Source organism: Bombyx mandarina, chromosome 12, assembly GCF_030267445.1.
Source record: "Bombyx mandarina strain Sakado chromosome 12, ASM3026744v2".
Taxonomy (NCBI): Eukaryota; Metazoa; Arthropoda; class Insecta; order Lepidoptera; family Bombycidae; genus Bombyx; species Bombyx mandarina.
The window spans coordinates 864,745-884,917 of NC_143219.1; positions in this window are offsets into that span (position 1 = coordinate 864,745).

Here is a 20,173-nt window from a genome sequence, read left to right on the forward strand (position 1 = left end):
TTAGAAACTATTTTGTTGTAATAAATGTTAATTCATTCTGAGCTATTCTTGTTACAAAAAAAAAAGTCAACACCAACTAACATAGTGTACGTCAAATATTTTGCAAAACAAAACAATTCGACGATAAAATGCTCCGAATTCGAATTACGGCGACGTTCAAAAATAGTCTTTACAATTGACAATTTTAAAATCCACATTTCCTTTTCCTGTTAAAGTTTTTTTTTTCTATTCGACAGGTGCGTTCGGAAACCCGACCTCCTACAGCTCGTCGACAATACAACACTACGAACACAAAAGCGCGCCATTGTGACCCACGTGTCAAGTTGTGAGGACTTCATTAAATCTGTTACGATTTTTATTAAGCAGATGACGCTCGTGTCTCCTGAGGAATATTGTGTTTTGATTGATTCTCAATAAAAATTATGTTCCCGTGTGAAGCTTTGTAGAAATACATATGGTAAGTTTTTCTGAGATGCGATACACTTTGTAGCATTGTTCTGTTCTTAAATTGCGTTTATTCCCATATTTGCTTGTACCTCTTTGAAGGAATTTGAAATGTAGGTTAAGAGAAAATTTAAATTATGCGAATTATTTAATTTCATTGCAGCAAGCTGACAGAACAATTTACACATTGGACGCGGGTGAAGCAGACGTCACAAAATCTCAAATCCGCTTAAACCGAAACTAAAAACAATTGATAATCAAAATTAAAATAATCATTCATAAAAGTTCCATAAATTTAAATCGACGCACGCTTTTGCCAAAATAATAACAAAATGCGCTTTATATAAAAATAGGCCGCAAATCTTTTGACCGGCGGCCATTGTTGGCCATTCCGTTACACGTAATCCGCTTTGGCGCTCCAACGTTCAAAACACGAGAACGCTCTAACAATCGCGAATCCATCACATTCGGACAATCGAACCTCAAACAGTTGACAATAGGCGAGCGATCGGCGGCAAGCAACGCCGGCCCCCCGCCAACAAATCCGATCAACTCGGAATACGAGAAAGAATAAAAAAAATCGGCCAAACGGACACGAGGACGCGACAGATGCAGTGTAAAACATAGTGCAGTGCGTTCGGAATTGTTCAGTGATTGAAGGCAATCGAGTGGGCACGGCGGTTGTTTGATGTTTGTGTCGGGTAATTAGACAGAATAATATTTTACTGCGCCTTACGGAGGACACAACTGTAAGGCTTGTTACGTAACAAAACATCGTTAAGTTCTAACCTTACATATGTGTATATTGTTACATAAAGTGTAATTTGATAATTCCAAACAATCACACAAGAAAACAGAAGAGTCAGTCACATACAAAATACTCGTCTATGGTTGATCGGAATCTATATATTAATACGCGAAGCAAAAACTTTGTATCCCTTTTTACGAAAATTGCGCGGACGGAGGAGTATGAAATTTTCCACACTTGTAGAGAATATAGAGAAGAAGTGCACAATGCTAATATTTTTTTCAAATAATGCATAAAGATACATTAAATCAATAAAGAAAACACTACACACACTACATACCATGTACCTACTTAACGCACACACGCATGCGTACTATTTATTGTCAAACTTTTGTTCTTGACGTCTGTTGTCAAATTGAGAATAGATTAAATATTGTTTGTCTTTATTAATATTTTTTTATAGAGTAGCCTTGGCGAAATTTGTGATTATAAAAGTATAAAATACAATCATAATAGTGTACAAACTTACAATTTCAATGAATTATAGTCGAATTTCGACTACTGCGGGACCTCTAGTTTTAATAAAATGAACAATCACGTACCTGTCAACAAAACGTAGTATAGAATAATGTAAATGTCACTAAATCACAGCATCCTTCAACCGTTCGTAAACACAATAGACTTTAAAGTTTTGTAACGAGCCAAGCATTCATAATGACTCCTCGATTATTTCTTTCAGTGGCCAAAAAATGTCAGCGGGGCATTTCTCGGGCGCTTTCCACATCACATTGTATGTAATTTGTTGTATACAATGCTCCTTGTTTATTGGGTAGTAGCTTGTTCGAATCCAATTCTTGTACCATGTTATTGTACTGACCAGGTGTGCACTGTGTACTTCAGTTCGAGAACACTTGAATTTGGAACACGCACTAAAACTAAAAAAGTTTATGAAATATTTTTCAAAACTCAAATGTTGAGATAAATGGTTAATAATTAAAGGCCGGCAGTATAGCGATACTTGTAAAATGATTTCATAACTCCTTAATTTTATAGCGTTCATTGTTTGACGTTGCTCAGTTGAGCATTCTGAAAACGGCCGTACGTACGTATTGTTCTAAAAAATATTTTCAAATTCTTTTTTTTTTCGTATTTTTAAGGGCACTCGAATTCTCGGTGTGCCAGTAACAATGGGGAGAAAGAGTATCTGTTGTTGTAAGTAGAACGTTATCCGACAGAGGGCGCCGGGTGGCGGCGGCTTCCGGCACTCGTCGCGCTTCCGCTTTCGAGTGGCAATCCAACATGGCGACAATATTAATCAATATTTCAACAACATTAGCTACTGGCACGAGAGCGCGCCTTCTTAAGATGAAACGGCTACTTTGCTGACGCCGTTTCGAGATGAGCGCCAAGAACAAGAAACACGTAAAGTTATTTCGTAAATTTTCTGTGATTACAACATTTTAAATACTTTAAACCTTAATCAAAATAATTTTCTATTTGTTTTTTTTTTATTATTTGACTCCTTTTTCTTTATTCAGCTTTCAACGAAGATACGTGAATTTGTTTAACATAATAACAAAGAAATACGTCAATCTACAACGAGCCGTTGTTTATTGACCTGGCAGTCGATGGTGAGAGGGGCGGCGTAAGCGCAGTAGGCGATGTGTTTGCGCCCCACCCCGCGCCTCGGGGGTTACACGTTCGATTACATCTCAATATTTCAACAATAACCCGAAACGAATGCATAAAATAACAGCTTAATGCTTCATGAAGTGGAATTTAGACAGGTGGTAACGATCTGATCTTTACGACGTGCATACGCGCCAACCACCGACCTAGTATTAAATAATTACAAACATTCACAGACCAACACCAGAAAGAAGTGAACGCCACCACCTAACCGGACTGACACATGATGTGGAAGACGCATTGGATTAAACTAATTGGAATTCTACTCTTCTAATCTCTGTGCTTAGTGCGAGTTCTTTAACGTTCTCGATCGCGTAAAAGTAAACTCTTTCTATGGAGTTGGAACAGCCCCTCTAGCGGCAAACGTTCCAACTCAATACAAATTTGAATTAACTTTTACGCTATCGAGAACGTTAAAAAACTCGCACTAAGCACACAGAACGCATCGCTGCTTTGCGACAGAAATACCTAAAACTACGTAACCCTATTTCTTCTTCTCAGTCGGACACTCTTGTCAGAGTGGTCGTGGTTGCACTGACGCTGTATGTGCAGTAGGACCTGTTAGGTCGCCCATGTTTCCGACGACAGCCCAATGCGCTTCCAGGTCTGGCGGTTCGAAGCGTTTCGAGTACATTCGACCATAGTGGACTCAGTTGCCTTCTTTATTAGGTCAGTCCAGCGGGTCGGTGAGCGGCCGCGTGATCTTCTGCCTTCCACCCAGCCCTGGACTACCAGTCTCTCCATCGAGTGCTCTTTCCTGGAGATGTGACCAAAGAATTTTAAATTCCTCAGTTGCACAGTTGACGAAAGTCGGTCTTTGATACAGAGTTCTTTGAGGAGACCCTATTTAGAGTGTATTTTATTATATTTTATTGGTTAGATGGGAAGACGAACACACGGCCCATCTTAAAGCCCATACACATCTACAACGTAAATGCCGCCACTCACCTTGAGACATGAGTTCTAAAGTCTCAGTTCAGTACAACGGCTGCCCCACCCTTCAAACCGGTAAACGCATGACTACTTCACCCCAGAAATAAGCGGGGTGGTACTAACTATCCGTGCGGACTCACTAGCTGTTGTTCTACCACCAGTAAAGTGCAAAAGCTTTAGTGCAACTTATATTTTTAGTGCCTTTCTAGATGAGGGTGCGGTCACTTTGTTGGTGCGTGATGATATTCATTCATAAACGCCAAAAATACCAGAAGCACTGTTGAGCCACTGCCTATAACTAATATATTGATGCTTTGAGTATATTTTTGATCAAGTGTAGGGTAGGTACAAAAATTAAACTGCCTAAGAATCGACTAGCTACATCCCTAGACCATTTCGCCTATTTGGCGATAGCGACTGTTTTTATATTATCAAGCACACACTAAATTACTGTTTACTTAATGACAACGTAAACAAGCCGCAAATAAAATGAAGTCGTACAAATTAAAAACAATCAAGTGAAGCTGCGAAAGATCGACATAAACAAACAGCCCTTTGCTTTTATAAATTGTCAAATGAAACCTTATTGAGTTTACTTTGAATGAGTTTGCTAAGTAAAGCCGAGTGGATAATTGAAACTTTAAAATAGCTTGCCCTCCACGGTACTTACTACCTTCTTCACACAAGAGGAAAATCCTCAGCGGTCATACGTCCCTGGTATTGCTAATGTCTATAAACCACGATTCCTATTAGTATGATTGTACAGATACAATAAAAAACAAAGTACAAAAAAATCGAATCGGTAAGAACGCGCCTCTCAGCGGACTAGTTGGGGAATTAAACAATTTGCATAGCAAGTATTCTCTGGACCGTTTTGCTGGCACTGTTGACAGTTTTCGACGAGAAGTCTACAGCCTTGCTCAATGAGCTTTCTCAATTAAGTAATAGCGTATTTGGTAGTAAATGTGTAATAGTGTAAGGTTTTCATGTAATGTTATATATAGTTTTTTTTTCTTTTATACAACGAACCGCTACCTGTAATGTCTTGTGCTGATATATAACATGTCAGTACCCAATAAATAAAATAAAATAAAATATTGTATTGGGGTAGTTTTTTGTAGTAGCACCCCAACTCCGCGAAGCAAAGAAGATGATTCGGCGCAGACATAGACTATAGATCCTTCCACTATTTTTCCTTTCACCCCTTATTAGATTCCTACAGAGAAGTCTACGCAAAAACATCACGTATATTCGTAACGAAAATATAATTTTGACAGTGAGAACAACATCGCTCAACATAACGCGCCGAGCGCAGAGCCAGCTCTCGCGGTAATTGCTCCAATAACGAACGAAACACGCGCCGCACTCTTATTTATTTATTTACCGCGTATTTACTGAAACTTAACGAGATCGAGGGAGGGAACGGTTTTACTGTATTTTTTAAGAGCCGTGCCGTAATGTCCGCTGTACACAGACTGTGTGGTGTTAAGTCGTAGATGTGGTACCTGAACTGAAAGTCACCGTTATAATAAATACGTTAACAGCTTACAGCTGTTGTAATGTATGAGAATAATGAAAAATATCCTTAAGCTTAAATGCGCGTGATTTCTTACGAAAATACAAGGGTGACAACAAACTGCGCGTCTCTACTGTATCAGTGTGCTTAGTGCGAGTTTTTTAACGTTCTCGATCGCGTAAAAGTAAACTCGAGTTTGTATGGAGTTGGAACAGCGCCCCTAGCGGCAAACGAAGGGAAGTTGAAAGTAAAAAAACTGGGACTAAGCACACAGTTTTCAAAAGGTTTATGCATTGTGAAACTGCGTTGTGGGTAGGAATTCATAAACGTGAACCGATGATTTGATGAAAGCTGCCGGAAGTTTCTAGATGCCGGTAGCGCGCTATGAGGAATAGTTTGAGTATTCCGCAAAAGGTTACGAGATATATAATTTTTCATGTTTTATTATACTTTTGACAGAGAAACCGTCCTGCGTCTACGACGAGCTCAAACTCCGTCTGACGTGGCCTTCAGGCATCAGACCAGCTAGGGTTTGTTAAATATTTGTATAGCACCACCAAACACGAAGGACCGACTTCGATGCTGAGGTGACCACGTTTGTCTAGTATTGTGGATAATTCAGATAGTATTTATTTTTTATTTATTTGAAATGGACAGCTTGTTCCTCTATGATCGCCAGAACCATAAGACATAAGTTGGTAACTCATTCGTACTGGGTAACACCCTTTCTCAGCAACATTTTAATTGTCAAAAATAAATTAACAATTTCAAATATTAATATTGTATTTCAATTTTGATGATTTTTTGCATCCCAATTCATAACACAATCATCTTAAGCTCACTTTTCGTTTACCAAATTATTGAAAATCTAGATTGTGACGAGTTCAATATTTAATTTTAGCAACAAATAAAACACTCCCGGAAAAACAAGGATGTGGAGAGGTTTTTTTGTGTGAGCCAAATATTCTGGAGGAGATGAAAGCACGGAGGCTCGAATGTCTCAGGCATATAGTGCGTATGGAGGAGGATCGGGCTGTGAAACGGGTGTATGCGGGGGTACCGGAGGGACGCACGCTGTGGATGGAAATTTATGTGAGCTCCAAGTGTCGGACTGACAAGGTGTTGCGCAACGTAGGGATGAATAGAAAAGTTTATTGTCGGATGCCAAAACCCACTTTGGGGTCATAGCGCCAGCGCAGTAGCAGTAGTAACAGTTTTCTGTTGTTATGAAACAAAAAGAGATATTTTTAATAAAAAATTATTACACTTTATCCCAGTATCGGTATTAAAGCGTGGCGACCCTATCTTTAGTATCGTCGGGATTGCCTCAATCGTCCACAAAACACGCGTCGCGGTCAGACTCGAACTGTTTTGCGCGCGCTGCACGTTCTCATTACTACTGCGCTGCGTGTACGTACATATACGTTTGTAAACTTTGCTTTTGGATGTCGAATACAAAGAGCTTGTAAATGTCGGTCTAATTTATATACCTAGTCAGGTCATAAGAATTGTCACACAGTAAAAACTTTTCTTTTAGAATGCTGGCCACAAAAAAGTTGATTGAATTCGAATTTCGAATAGTTCATGAAAATAAAAATGTATGCTTTTAGAATTTTACTCATTTTTAAATATGGAGTGGACGCTTAAAGAAGACCGTGTTGCAGTTATTGCGTTGCATCGTTGCAGTTACGCGCCAATTCAAATTTTTAACATACTGAAAATTTTGAATACAAACAAAAGATTCGTTTATCGTACCATCAAACGATACAATGAAGACTCTAGTGTAGATGACAGGTCAAGAAGTGGTCGCCCTCGGTCTGTTAGGACTCCAGCAGTGATAAAAGCTGTGAAGGCGCGAATTCAAAGAAATCCCAAACGTAAGCAGAAACTGTGGGCCTTCAGATGGGGTTAAGCAGAACCACGGTGAAAAGGGTGTTAAATGAAGACTTAGGGCTTCGGGCATATCGAAGAAAAACAGGAAATCGTTTGAATGCTCGTCTAATGGACCTGAGACTGAAGAGATGCCGCGCTTTGTTGAAGCGGTACGCGGGAAAAAAATATCGGGAAATTCTTTTTTCGGATGAAAAATTTTTTACCGTAGAAGAGAGCTACAACAAACAAAATGATAAGGTGTACGCACACAGTAGTGAAGAAGCGAGCAACTTTATTCCGCGTGTCCAACGAGGTCATTTTCCATCCTCGGTCATGGTATGGTTGGGAGTTTCTTATTGGGGCTTAACAGAGGTACATTTTTGTGACAAAGGTGTAAAAACAAATGCAGTTGTGTATCAAAATACAGTCCTGACGAACCTTGTGGTACCTGTTTCTCATACCATGTTCAATAACAGGCACTGGGTATTCCAACAAGATTCGGCGCCAGCTCATAGAGCGAAGAGCACACAAGATTGGCTGGCGGCGCGTGAAATCCAGTCCAGATTTGAATCCTTTAGATTACAAGATATGGCAACACTTGGAGGAAAAGGCGTGCTCAAAGCCTCATCCCAATTTGGAGTCACTCAAGACATCCTTGATTAAGGCAGCCGCCGATATTGACATGGACCTCGTTCGTGCTGCGATAGACGACTGGCCGCGCAGATTGAAGGCCTGTATTCAAAATCACGGAGGCCATTTTGAATAAACTTTAGTGTCATAAGAATCTATGTTTTGTTAAGTTCATTTTGGTATATGAATGGTTACATAATGAATAAACTTGTTTCAATTATTTTACATTAAACATGTGACAGAATTTATGACCTGACTATGTATATACATAAATGTTTTATAAAATGCTTTCAAGAAATAAGATTAGACTAATACTTTTTTACACATTTAGACATATATTCGCAATGTGTGCGTATCTGTATTAAGATGCGTAAAGAGAACCTTTGTAAGCTTGGAATACACTATAAAGCTCCGGACAATAAGAGTGCCCCAACCTCTTTCAGACTGTTTATCTTTGAAAGTAGAACTCCTGAAGTTCTCACAATAGTCACATATAATCAATATCGCCAAGAGCAGAATCAAAACAAAACACCCCAATTATTTTAACAAGTAACCCCACGAAACCTCTCCACAGTGTTTATCTGTTTATTCAAATACACACGTTATTTGTAAAACAAGCAAGCGTTGTCCGAAACTAAACAAATCTCGGATTAAAATCTTTTTACGTTTGTAAATGTACAAAAGGACTCGTCATTATCAAAATATTAACGCGCGTAGGACAGCGGGGCGCCAATTATTTGCGCTTGCAACCCCATCACGCGGTGATTATTCGTTATGGCAACACAGTTACGATAGTTCATCATCGGACAGTCGCGTGCGCACGCGACAACGTTCAATTTAGTTTTTTTTTATTTCAAAATGTGCAAGTATTAATTGTTGTTTTAACAAGCTTACATTTCATGGCTACCTTACATGTAATAAGCTGCCTGGTTACTAAACAGACGGGCCTAAAGTATAATTGGGCTATACACCGTGATAATTTCTACGGATTGTTCTCTGGAAATATACGAAAAAACAATAATAATACACTTAAACTTCGAATAATAAATATTTTCACAAAAAAAAACCGATCGGGAAATTGCAATTGAAAACAAACCTCATAGTCTAGTACTCAGAAACAACAATCGAGAGACCAGAGACCGTTCGACCAAAAAGGCTTTTAATTACAAATCAATCAGATAAGATAGATTAAAAATTAGAACAGAAAACCTTACACGATTTTTACGAGTTCCCGATATTTCATTATCATTATGATCATTATGTTATCCGAACTTTTAAAATAGGAGATTTGACTAATAACATGAGACACGTTTGGGTAATAAAGATTAATTATAACTAATGTTTGCCCCGTGATCGAAATTCGACCATAATCACTGAGACCTTAAGTTTTAGATTGATTTTGCGTTGAACATTACCTCTTTTGTTATTAACATATTGAAAAGAATCTGACACCCAACTCAAACTGAATTCCAAACTTTTTTAATTGGTAACAATACAGCTAATTGGTAACAATACAGCTCGACAAAAGGTGGAAGGATGGATCAGCTTACGGCTCGTCTGATGTAAAGTGGTTACCGGAGCCCATAGACATCAACAACGTAAATGCCGCCTACTTTAAGACATGAGTTCTAAATCTCAATTTTCAGTACAACTGCTGCCCCATCCTTCCAACCGAAACCGCATTTCTACTTAACGGGTCTTCTAAGTCTTCAAAGAGGTCTTCTAAGTCTAGAAGTCTTCTAAGTCTTCAAATATTTTTAGGGATATGACAAGTCATAGCGTAGGCGACTAGGCGTAGCAAAAGAAAACAGAAAATAGTGCTTAGCTGTTTTATCTTTTCCTATTTATATATCGATAGCCAGCGACTTGTCTATGTCCTTACATTGCTAGGCCATACACTCTTTTACCGTCATAGACGTTATTTGTAAATAGGACCCATTATAATTACTCTTTACTTCATAATATTGTTCACTTCCCCCGTGAACCCCCAAAATCCGGATATACTGTGTTTCCATACCAATACACAAGATATTTCACATAGGAACTCCTCAACTAACCATCTTAACATTTCTCATGCTTATTAACAGACTTGTAGACCCGCTGAATCTCAACGATCGCCTTCAGAATGGCACCAACAAGCAATTAATACGGTCCAAGCACCCGAAAGCACACTAACAATACTTAGTGTTTAACACAAATAGTTTTAATCTTCTCTCCCGCTATTCCCGACCCCAGCTTGTGACGTTTCACTAACGATTAAACACCCAGATATTGTAAAAAATATTTAGCTCCCCGCCTTTTGTCACGAATCGCGATTCGTTCGGAAATCGCCACTTGGCCGATTACATTTTTTTTTCTTTTCTCATAATTGTGGGAAAGTAATAGTCGATTTGCAATTCAATTGTGCCGATTTTAATTAGTTTGTATTGAAGTGCTTCGTTACCGTGGAATCTGGGTTTTATGTTGATTTGTACTAATTACACAATTACAGTTGTGAGAAATAAAAATAGGGAAGGCGATAAATTTTCTCAATATTAAACTAGGTCAAATTATTATTGGAAATATATATGATTATGATTATCTCATATTGGAAATAATATTATTTTTTTGGGAAAAATGCTAATTAATTAATATGATGCTTTTTTATCATCTTTACAATAACTTAATCCGTATTACGGAGACTGGTGCACTTAGCTAGTTCTTGTATCTTATATATATTCACTTGCATAAAACACAGCAGAAAATCCTGGCCTAAGGCCGCAGAATGTGGGAAGTTTGGATTATTATTTTTTATATTAACTCAGGTTTGTTTTTTAAACCACTCCAATCTGTCCATTGTTTCGATTTTGAAGCTTTTTTTTCTAAATAAATTAAGTTTCTTTAATACAAATGTTAAACATTGTATTGTTGTCAGTAAGCGAAAGCCCCTCGGAAAAATATTTAAGAAAACATCGCCGACATATCAGTTAGCAAACGTTACGTATCGTTTACAAAGCAGGCGGCGCCGGAGGGCAGTACTACCGACCTCCTGTTCGAAAACAATTAAAAACTAAAGAAATAATAAATAAAGGTTCAAGCCCGGGGCGCGGCTGTGGGAACGGCTCATTGTTTTTGAACGAGCTCATTGTGGATGCTCATTCGGTCGCGGTTTCCGAACGGTGTGCGAAATAAACACGAATTGAATCGATTCAAAATCGATTAGTGCATATGGCGTATATTGTTCTGTTTTTTTTTCTATAAACGCTTTCGTAAAATTTTCACGCGATTGCGTTCACGATGAAATGCTCTGATTCATAAAAAAAAACGACTGTTGGAATAATATCTGTTTTGAAATAAACATCGCACAATATAAGCAATGCTTTTACTGTGGAAAATATGTCCTAATAATTTCTTCCGTTTTCGCGAGTCGTAAACATAATTAAAACTACTTATTTTAGGTTTACGTTTCATTTCAGTGGAATTTCGACGAATAACTCTGTCGTCCATGACCACAGTATGCAGTGGTAGAAATGTACTTCAAAAACTAGACATACTCAAATAGCAAACCGACACACAGTTAATTTCATGTTGTTTTATTCTCTTGATACTGGTCAGGATATTAGAGCGAAGTTATAAAATTATTCTATTGTCATCGGTCCTCGATGCGTGTTCAAATATTCTAGTTAATCGGACCTCTTGAAATCAGTGAATAAGACATACAACTATTCCATTATACATATACAAACACATACCAATAAAAACGTGTTACAAACAGAACAAAATACTACTTTTGTTAAAGGAGCTCCATATTTACTCCAGGCCTTATCTGTAAGACCCTTATATACAACTACAGCTGCACAAAGGTAACGCAAAACGCATCACTGTCCTTTACCTTGGATAATTCAAAAATCCATCCCATTCATTTAAACAACAAGAGTTACTTAACTCTTCAGTTCATTATCGTTAGATCGGCGATCGTCGAGAGCATTTAACAAGTTGCGGTACTTCGTTTTAACATCTCTAAACATGCACGTGCCCTCAACAATGACGCTGACACTATGAGACGCACTCGACGCGCGATTAACGACTGATTAATACAATACTAGTGAAACGATGATGTCACAGATCTGCATTTGGGTTGCCCCAAGAAATTTTTTTCTTTTGTCGAAGTCGTCGTGGCCTAAGGGATAAAACGTCCGGTGCATACGTGTTGAGCGATGCACCGGTGTTCGAATCCCAGGCGGGTACCAATTTTTCTAATGAAGTACGTACTCAACAAATGTTCACGATTGACTTCCACGGTGAAGGAATAACATCGTGTAATAAAAATGAAACTTTTTTTTTTTTTTTTTTTTATGATTGAAACTTTACTGATGGCCCGAAGGCCTTTCCAGTTTCACCAGGACAGGTGGGCGAGCGAAGGCTCAGCCAAGAGGTGTGGGATTTGCTAACAACTGCCCGAGCGCCTCCGAAGGAGACCTAACAACTCAAGAGCAATTGTTTCGCGAATGAATCTACTACCGGATCGGAATCGCGACCCGCTGAGAAGATCCGGCGAGAAACTCAGCGGGCTGATGCATGGGTTAGGTTGCACGTCGACCTCTTTGTCGAGTTCGACGAGTACGGTTACCGGGGTCCCTAAGCCTGCCCCTAGTATTAGAGCTGAAGGCATCTAATGCAAAGGTTATTGGATCTGATGGATCCGTAAGGACGTGTCTAGGGCGTCGACGGTGACTGGCTCCTGCATGATCAGGATTCGGGGAGTAGTCAGCGGCGGCAACGATAAGGCGATTATCATGACGCATAGCCTTATCGAAGTATCGTTCCGACGCTGACTTCATGTATTTCCGAATTGATTCGAGGCCCAGGTCGTCGTGTAGGTCAACGTTCCTCACGAACCACGGAGCCCCGACAGCTAACCTGCAAAAGCGGGATTGTAGGGATTGGAGGGTGTCTATGTGTGTGCGGGCCGCGTGAGCGAACACCACACTCGCGTAAGTCATGACGGGCCTTATGCAAGTTTTGTAAAGTGTCACCTTGTTCCGAAGGGACATTTTACTCCGCTTACAAATCATGGGGTAGAGTCTACCGAGAATAAACGCGGCACGGTCACGGACTGATTTTATATGCGGGCGGAATGTCATCGATGCATCCAGGGTAACGCCCAGGTACTTGACCTTCCTGGCCCAGGGTATGGGTTGTCTAAAGAGAGTAATCGGGGGTGTGAGATTCCTCCTCCTAATCCGGGAGGAAATCCGTGTGGAGCTTCCCCTCTGAAATAGCACCGCAGTACTTTTCGCTGGGTTGATGTCTATGCGCCATTTTCGGAACCACTGTCCTAGGGCTAGGGCTGCGCTCTGAAGCTTCTTCGCGATTAGGGACTTATTTCTACTAGAATAGTAAACAGTCGTGTCGTCGGCGAATAAAGCTAAATGGGTCGGCGGCGACCGGGGAATATCGTTGACGAATAAGCTAAATAGGAGGGGTGAGAGGACAGAGCCTTGCGGGACTCCAGCTGTGAGAGGTCGTGGGGAGGAGCGGGTTCCCTCGACTCGATATCGAAAAGAGCGGTTCGACAAGAAGTCCCGTATGATGAGCACGAGACTATCCGGCACGCCCATGTTGAATAGTTTGAAAATCAAACCATTGTGCCAGACTTTGTCGAACGCTTTTGCGACGTCGAAGAAGAGAGCTCCCGTGTATAACGGTTTTGGTCGATTAAGCCCCACAAGAATGTGCTCCGTGAGGCGGTGCACCTGTTGAACGCATGAGTGATTTGTACGGAATCCGAATTGTTCATCGATGAGAATGCCCTTGGATGAGACGAAGTCTCTGAGGCGTTTGTAGAGCAGACGCTCATACAGTTTGCCTAGAGACATGAGGAGGCTAATCGGGCGGTAGCTCGTCGGATGATTTTTTGGTTTACCGGGTTTATGTATGCCGATAACGTCCGCTTCTTTCCACACCGCGGGAAAGATACAGTTCGCCATAGCGGCATTGAAAATAGATGCCAACATCACGATGAGTTGGACGGGTAGAAGTTTAACAACGCGGTTAGATATACCGTCGGAACCGGGAGCCTTGCGAGGACGTAGGTCTTTGATCAAGTCTTTAACTTCTATCGGGGTGACGGGTGGTAACGCATCCGATGGTGGCAAGGAGGCTCTGCGTTCTACCTCACTGTCTACTAATTCTACATGAACAGGGTCCACGGATTGAGTGCTGGGCGTGCACTGGGTTTGTAATGTATCGGCCAGCAGCTCTGCTTTTTCGTCATCATCGAACGCCGCGAGTCGGCCTGAGGGGCCTACGAGGGGGGGCATAGTTACTACCGTATCCGATTTGAGAGTACGAGCTAAGCGGTAGTAAGACCTTTGGGAGGGCGCGAGTCCTTCTAAGAAATCAGACCATCTGGCATCTCGGACTTCGGCGATGCGAGACTTTACGTCGCGTTGTAGGGCACGCATTCGAATACGATTTTCCGCGGTAGGATACCTGTCGTAGGCGCGTATCGAGGCGTTCTTAGCTCTAAGGAGTTCCCTAATATCGTCGGACAATTTGAAGCGGTGAAGGAAGTCCTCCGCTACAACTTGTTTCGATGACCTATCTAATGTCGAGGTGATGTGTGACGTTAAGATGTCTATGGCTTCAGCGGTATCCTGAGGAGACGGGATAGAGTCCGGGTTAAACGGGAGCGATGGTGGATCAGATTCAGCCAGGCTGATGCCCAGCGTGTGCCAATCCACCACAGTCTTCGTGACGGGAACGGAATCGGGAGCGCGACCGAGCTTCATAACGACGGGACGGTGGTCTGAATCTAACTCTGAAACTACTTCGATTAAGTGTAAGCGCAGAGTTACGTTTTTTAATAACGCTATGTCGAGTATATCCGGGCGATGCGCGATATTTAGCGGGTAGTGAGTCGGGGTTAGCGGAGCGACGATATCGAAGGCGAGATCATCGACTAACGCGTCAAGCCGCCTGCCATTCGGGGTTGTGGTGTGTGAGTTCCACCTGATGTGTTTACAATTTAGGTCGCCCGCCAGAATGACAGAGCTCCCCATACCGAGCAGCGCCTCGATATCACTGCTTAGAACGATCTTATCCGGTGGAAGATAAACGGACGCGATAACGATCGGCGCGTGTCCCGTCAGTGAGATTCGGCACACTGATGCTTCGATATTAGCGAGCGCGGGAGGATCGAGCGGGACGCAATGCAGGGCTCTTCTATAGTAAATGACGGTACCACCACCACGGACAGAGAGCCTGTCGTTCCTGACCATGTTATAGTTCGCGATTTTAGGGTCACGGCGCGCGGGCTTAAGTAGGGTCTCCTGCACTAAAAAGATATCAATTTGATGGTCACGCAAAAAGTCAGAAACCTGATCACGTTGATTTGCGAGACCGTAAGCGTTAAAAAATCCTATCGTTACGGATAGGGGCTTTATTCTACTTATATACGCCATTGATTACCGGCGGAGTGAGGGGAGGACGTACGTATTTAATGACGCGTATACGTCGGCGTATTCTTGCACAACGGCGATAAAGTGTTGTGCAGTGGAGGCAGCGCGAATGGCGTCGCCCAAAGCGTTAACGCGCTCAAAGTTGATCGACTGAAAGAAGTCGATCGCTAAAGCGAGATTGTCGGACGCGGTCGGAGGGCAAGTCGCGGGAGAGGGACGAGTCGCGGGGGCGGGACGAATCGCGGAGGAGGGAGTTGTAGCCGTGTTCGTGTACGGCAGCGGTTTTGCCCAGGCCGAGACACTGGGCACCGCCGCCGGAACGAACGCTGGCTTAGCCTGCGACGCAGAGGGTGCCGTGGCTTTGATGTCTGGGCCGGAAGCTCGGAGGCGGTTTTGGCGGGCGACGCGGCGATTTATTTTAGGGGCTCGGGGGCAACCACGGTAATTCGCGGGGTGACCCTGTGTTCGACACAGGACGCAGCTAGGCGGTTCCGTCGCGGTTTTTTGGTCGCGAGCGCAGAGGGCCGTGGCGTGATCGCCCAAACACTTAACACATCGGGGGCGCGCGTGACAGTTACGGGAAGAGTGCCCGTACAATTGACAGTTATGGCACTGGCTAGGAGTGCCTTTTTTATGGGGGGCTTCGATGGCGATACCGGAGAGCCTACAGACGGTCTGTGTGTTGAAGATTTTCTTACCCTCGGGGGTAGGCTGGAGGGTGACTAGAACCATATTATATGGCTCCCTACCGCGACCGGTGTGCATACGGTGCACAGAATTCACTGGAAAGCCCTGTTCTAACAGATCGGCCTTGACGAGCTCTACATCTAACTCTTTAGGGATTCCGCGTATTACAACGCGGAGTTCGCGCTCCTCCTGGAGCGTATAAGTATGGAAACTTATACGTTCCTTACGGAGGTAAGAAGAGAGGGCCCTATGGTCGTCAGGTGTTTGAACCTTAATTTGAATGCCGTTCGCGAGGTTACGGGCATTCGTGAAATTTATATTTTTGGCCTTAAGGGCCAGGCAAACTCGATCCCAAGCTGCCTTCTCCTGAAGGATAACCGGGGGAGGGGTCTGGGTTTTATTTTGTGCCACCGGACGCGGCGACGGAGTGGCACGGGCTGGGGGCGCAACGGGAGTCTGAGGGCGGGGGCGCGACGCGTTCACGGCTTTGCTAATTTTAGCGGCCGCGGGAGCTCGAGACTCCGCGGCACGCTTCTTACCCTTCTGTACCAGGGTGAATCCATCCGTCGATGAGGCGGGGGCGAGGTCGACCTCCATGTCCGAGTCAGAGTCGGAGCACGAGGAGGCGGGTGCAGGCGACCTACGAGCAAGTGTAGATGTTTTAGAGGGCGCGACGGAGGCTGCGGATGATCGCTCAGCTGAAACGATGGTCACGGCGGACGACGCAGCAGCTTTTCTCGCCAGTATAGGCGACACGGGAGCGGCAGGCACGACAGAGGCTGCGGTGCTCAATGCAGAAGCTCTGCACGCAGGTACAGGCGACGCAGGAGCAGCGAGCGCGGCGGAGTCCTCGAGAGGGCTCGCAGTGTGATTGGCCTTGAAAGCCAGAAACTCTGAGGCGAGCTGTGGGTGGCGAAGTCGGAGGAATTCCGCGAATACAGCGTCCATGATCGCTGAGTACCCAGGTGGGGCGGCCCCGGGTCTTGAAACACTCGCCTTGCGGCGAGGCCCCAACTTCTCGGACCTGAGCGGTTCTATTGAACACAGGTGGCAATGCGGCGCGATTACTACAGGACAAAGAAAAAGCACAACAAAACAGAAATTACAAAAAGAAACAAAACAAATAAATACTTGCAGGAAAACACTTTGTCGGCAAATGTTCCACGAACACAAAAATAACTAAAACAAAACAAATAAAAGCTTCCAGGAAACACACTTGGTCGGCAGATGTATCACGAACACAGGCCGCGCGAACAATGGCCGGGCTAACAAAAGCCGGGCGAACAAAGACCGGGCGATCGAGTGGACGATGAGCACGTCCGCACGTGACGGGTGCCTCTATCGGAATGAAAAAAAAATGAAACTATCTCGGCCAAGGACGCCTAGACAATATACGCCTAAGCTTAAGCCAATTGGTATCGTTACCACTTTAACCTATTACTTCATATATCTTAAGTCTCTGATTTTATATGATTATTAACCATGGTCAATTTCAGCTTAATATTAATTCTTATTAAATTGCAGCGAAGGCCCTTTTGGCGAGCTTCGGGGGAGGCCTGGAGTGGACGTTTCTAAGCTGATGATAAATGATGACAATTTTATTTAAATATTTTATATTGGCCGTCCTGAATACGCACTGCAGTGTTGAGAGGCAGAGATAGCGCGGGTCACGTAGCGCCCCTCCCGCGGCAGCACGTGCCGAATCGACCGAACACGACAAGAGGCACGCACGTGTGTCGCCTATTGTTTAAAACGATACTAGATAAAGGCAGCCTCATTTAAAAGTCACTTTGGAGATATTTAAATAGTTTTTACCGATAAATCTTGAATAATGGTACATACTTGTTTTACTTGGTCTTACTGGAGGCAGGACCTCTTGTGAGTCCGCACGGGTAGGTACCACCACCCTGCCTATTTCTGCCGTAAAGCAGTAATGCGTTTCGGTTTGAAAGGAGAGGCAGATGTTGTAACTATATGTACTGTGACCTTAGAACTCATATCTCAAAGTGGGTGACGCATTTACGTTCTAGATGTCTATGGGCTCCAGTAACCACTTAAAATCAGGTGGGCTGTGAGCTCGTCTACCCATTTAAGAAACAAAAAAAAACTTGAGACCTTAGAACTTATATCTCAAGATGAGTGGCGCTTTACGTTGTGGATGTCTATGGGCTCCAGTACCCACTTAACATCAGGTGGGCAGTGAGCTCGTCCATCCATCTAAGCAATAAAAAAACAGTCTTCTTTTCATAGTCACAAATATCTGAGATGTCCTGTGGTAGACTGGTGGTAACGCCACTTGTACGCAAGAGTTGCTACCCCCACGTTTCAACCTTGGAGTAATATTACATACTGGTCTGAAGAACGGTAAAAACGTTATTCTGATAATCCTTATTCAAGAGCCATGACCTGTCATAGCGCTTCATTTTAATGATTATATCGAGGAGTGAAAGGCTTAAGCGACATTTTTGCAACTTTACAGGGGAGACTTATTTTAAAGCTTAAAATTTGGAAAAAATATCATAGCAAAAAGACTTCTTCAACTATTTGAATGGGGTAAGCTTCATTGAATTTAAATTAAAAATATACGTTTGTTGATATTAATCTAACTAAAACGGACCTTTAATTACAAAGACTAATGTAAGCGAAATATCGCTTAAAAATCAAATAGCATTTCATTTTCATCCCACTATATCGTGGTGAGTTATAATAAATTAATGAAAACAAAACCACGTCTTAACAATATCATTAACATTTAATTTATTTCATTCATCAATCATTCTAACACAAGCTTCAATTTTAAAACCAATCCTGCCACCTAGCGTCCAGTAGCAGTACCATTTTTTCCCACCATAAATGAGTCAGTCAGCGCAAAAGTGGCCTAAACTTACTTATAGCTAGTACGGAGATAATGAGGCTTTAATTTTTTTTACACTGCTTCTTAAGCAAAAACAATACGGGCAAAAATAATATTTACAAAGCCATCTGTAAGCCATGGGTGAAACTAGGGATAGGCCGGTTTTGTATCAATATTTATTGTTTTTATTTATTGCAGATGTGTGGACGAGCTCACAGCCCACCTGGTGCTAAGTGGTTACTGGAGCCCATAGACATCCACAACGTAAATGTGCCACCCACCTTGAAATATAAGTTCTAAGGTCTCAAGTAAAGTTACAACGACTGCCCCCACCCTTCAAACCGAAACGCATTACAGCTTCACGGCACGCTGTTTTAAATAAATTGCAATACATAAGCACGAATATGAAAAGTTGTGGATCAGAAATTTTTACACTGACGGCCTCAAATATGAAGATCAATTTTAGGATACGTTTTTTTGTTTAAGTACCTAATAATTGTCAAAACTTTTATTTTGTCGTTGTGTATATTTTTTGACGGCTTAGCTTAACATAAATATTCCTAATTTAAATATTCATGACGATACCTATTAATTTAACACAAATGAAATAAAAACGCCTCAATGTAATATTTTCTTCGGAATGTCACCCGCGAGTCTGCAAACAAGCAACACGATCGCCCTTAATCTATAAAAATACACAAATTGCTTCTCGTGTTTTATTTTGCTTCCAATTTATCTGGAACCCTCGTGTATATGCACGTGGTTGAGTCAAAAGCGCTCCCTAAATTGGAAAACCGTGCGGTCATGTTGCGTATTGAGTCTGATAGAGGGCTTGTAAACATTTGGCGCGGAATGGTCCAACCAAGGTAATTGTCATACGAGAAGGGAAATCAAGTTTCACACACATTACGCTCTCACTACGAAAACAGGGAGCTTTCAAAGAAAGTAGAATAATAAAATAATCGATAATAAGCTGTTTCTGTTTTTTCATTACTTTGTTTACTTTAATGTCAAGCTTACACAGGAGGAAATTCTTTAGGGGTAGACTGATAGCCTTGAGAGGTTATATCAGCATTACCCTAGCATATAAGTAAGCTCTCGGGGCTCAAGCGGGAGATGATGCTAACACTGGCCCTAGCAAGAGCAGTGCTTCGCAGAATCTACCACCGGATCGGAAACGCGACTCCCCCAGTATAATACCTAACCCATACATCAGCCCGCTGAGTTTCTCGCCGGATCTTCTCAGCGGGTCGCGATTCCGATCCGGAAGTAGATAAATTGCCGAAGCAGCTGCCCTTGAGTTAGTAGGTCTCCTTCGGAGGCGCTCGAGTAATTGTTAGCAAATCCCACCCTCCTGG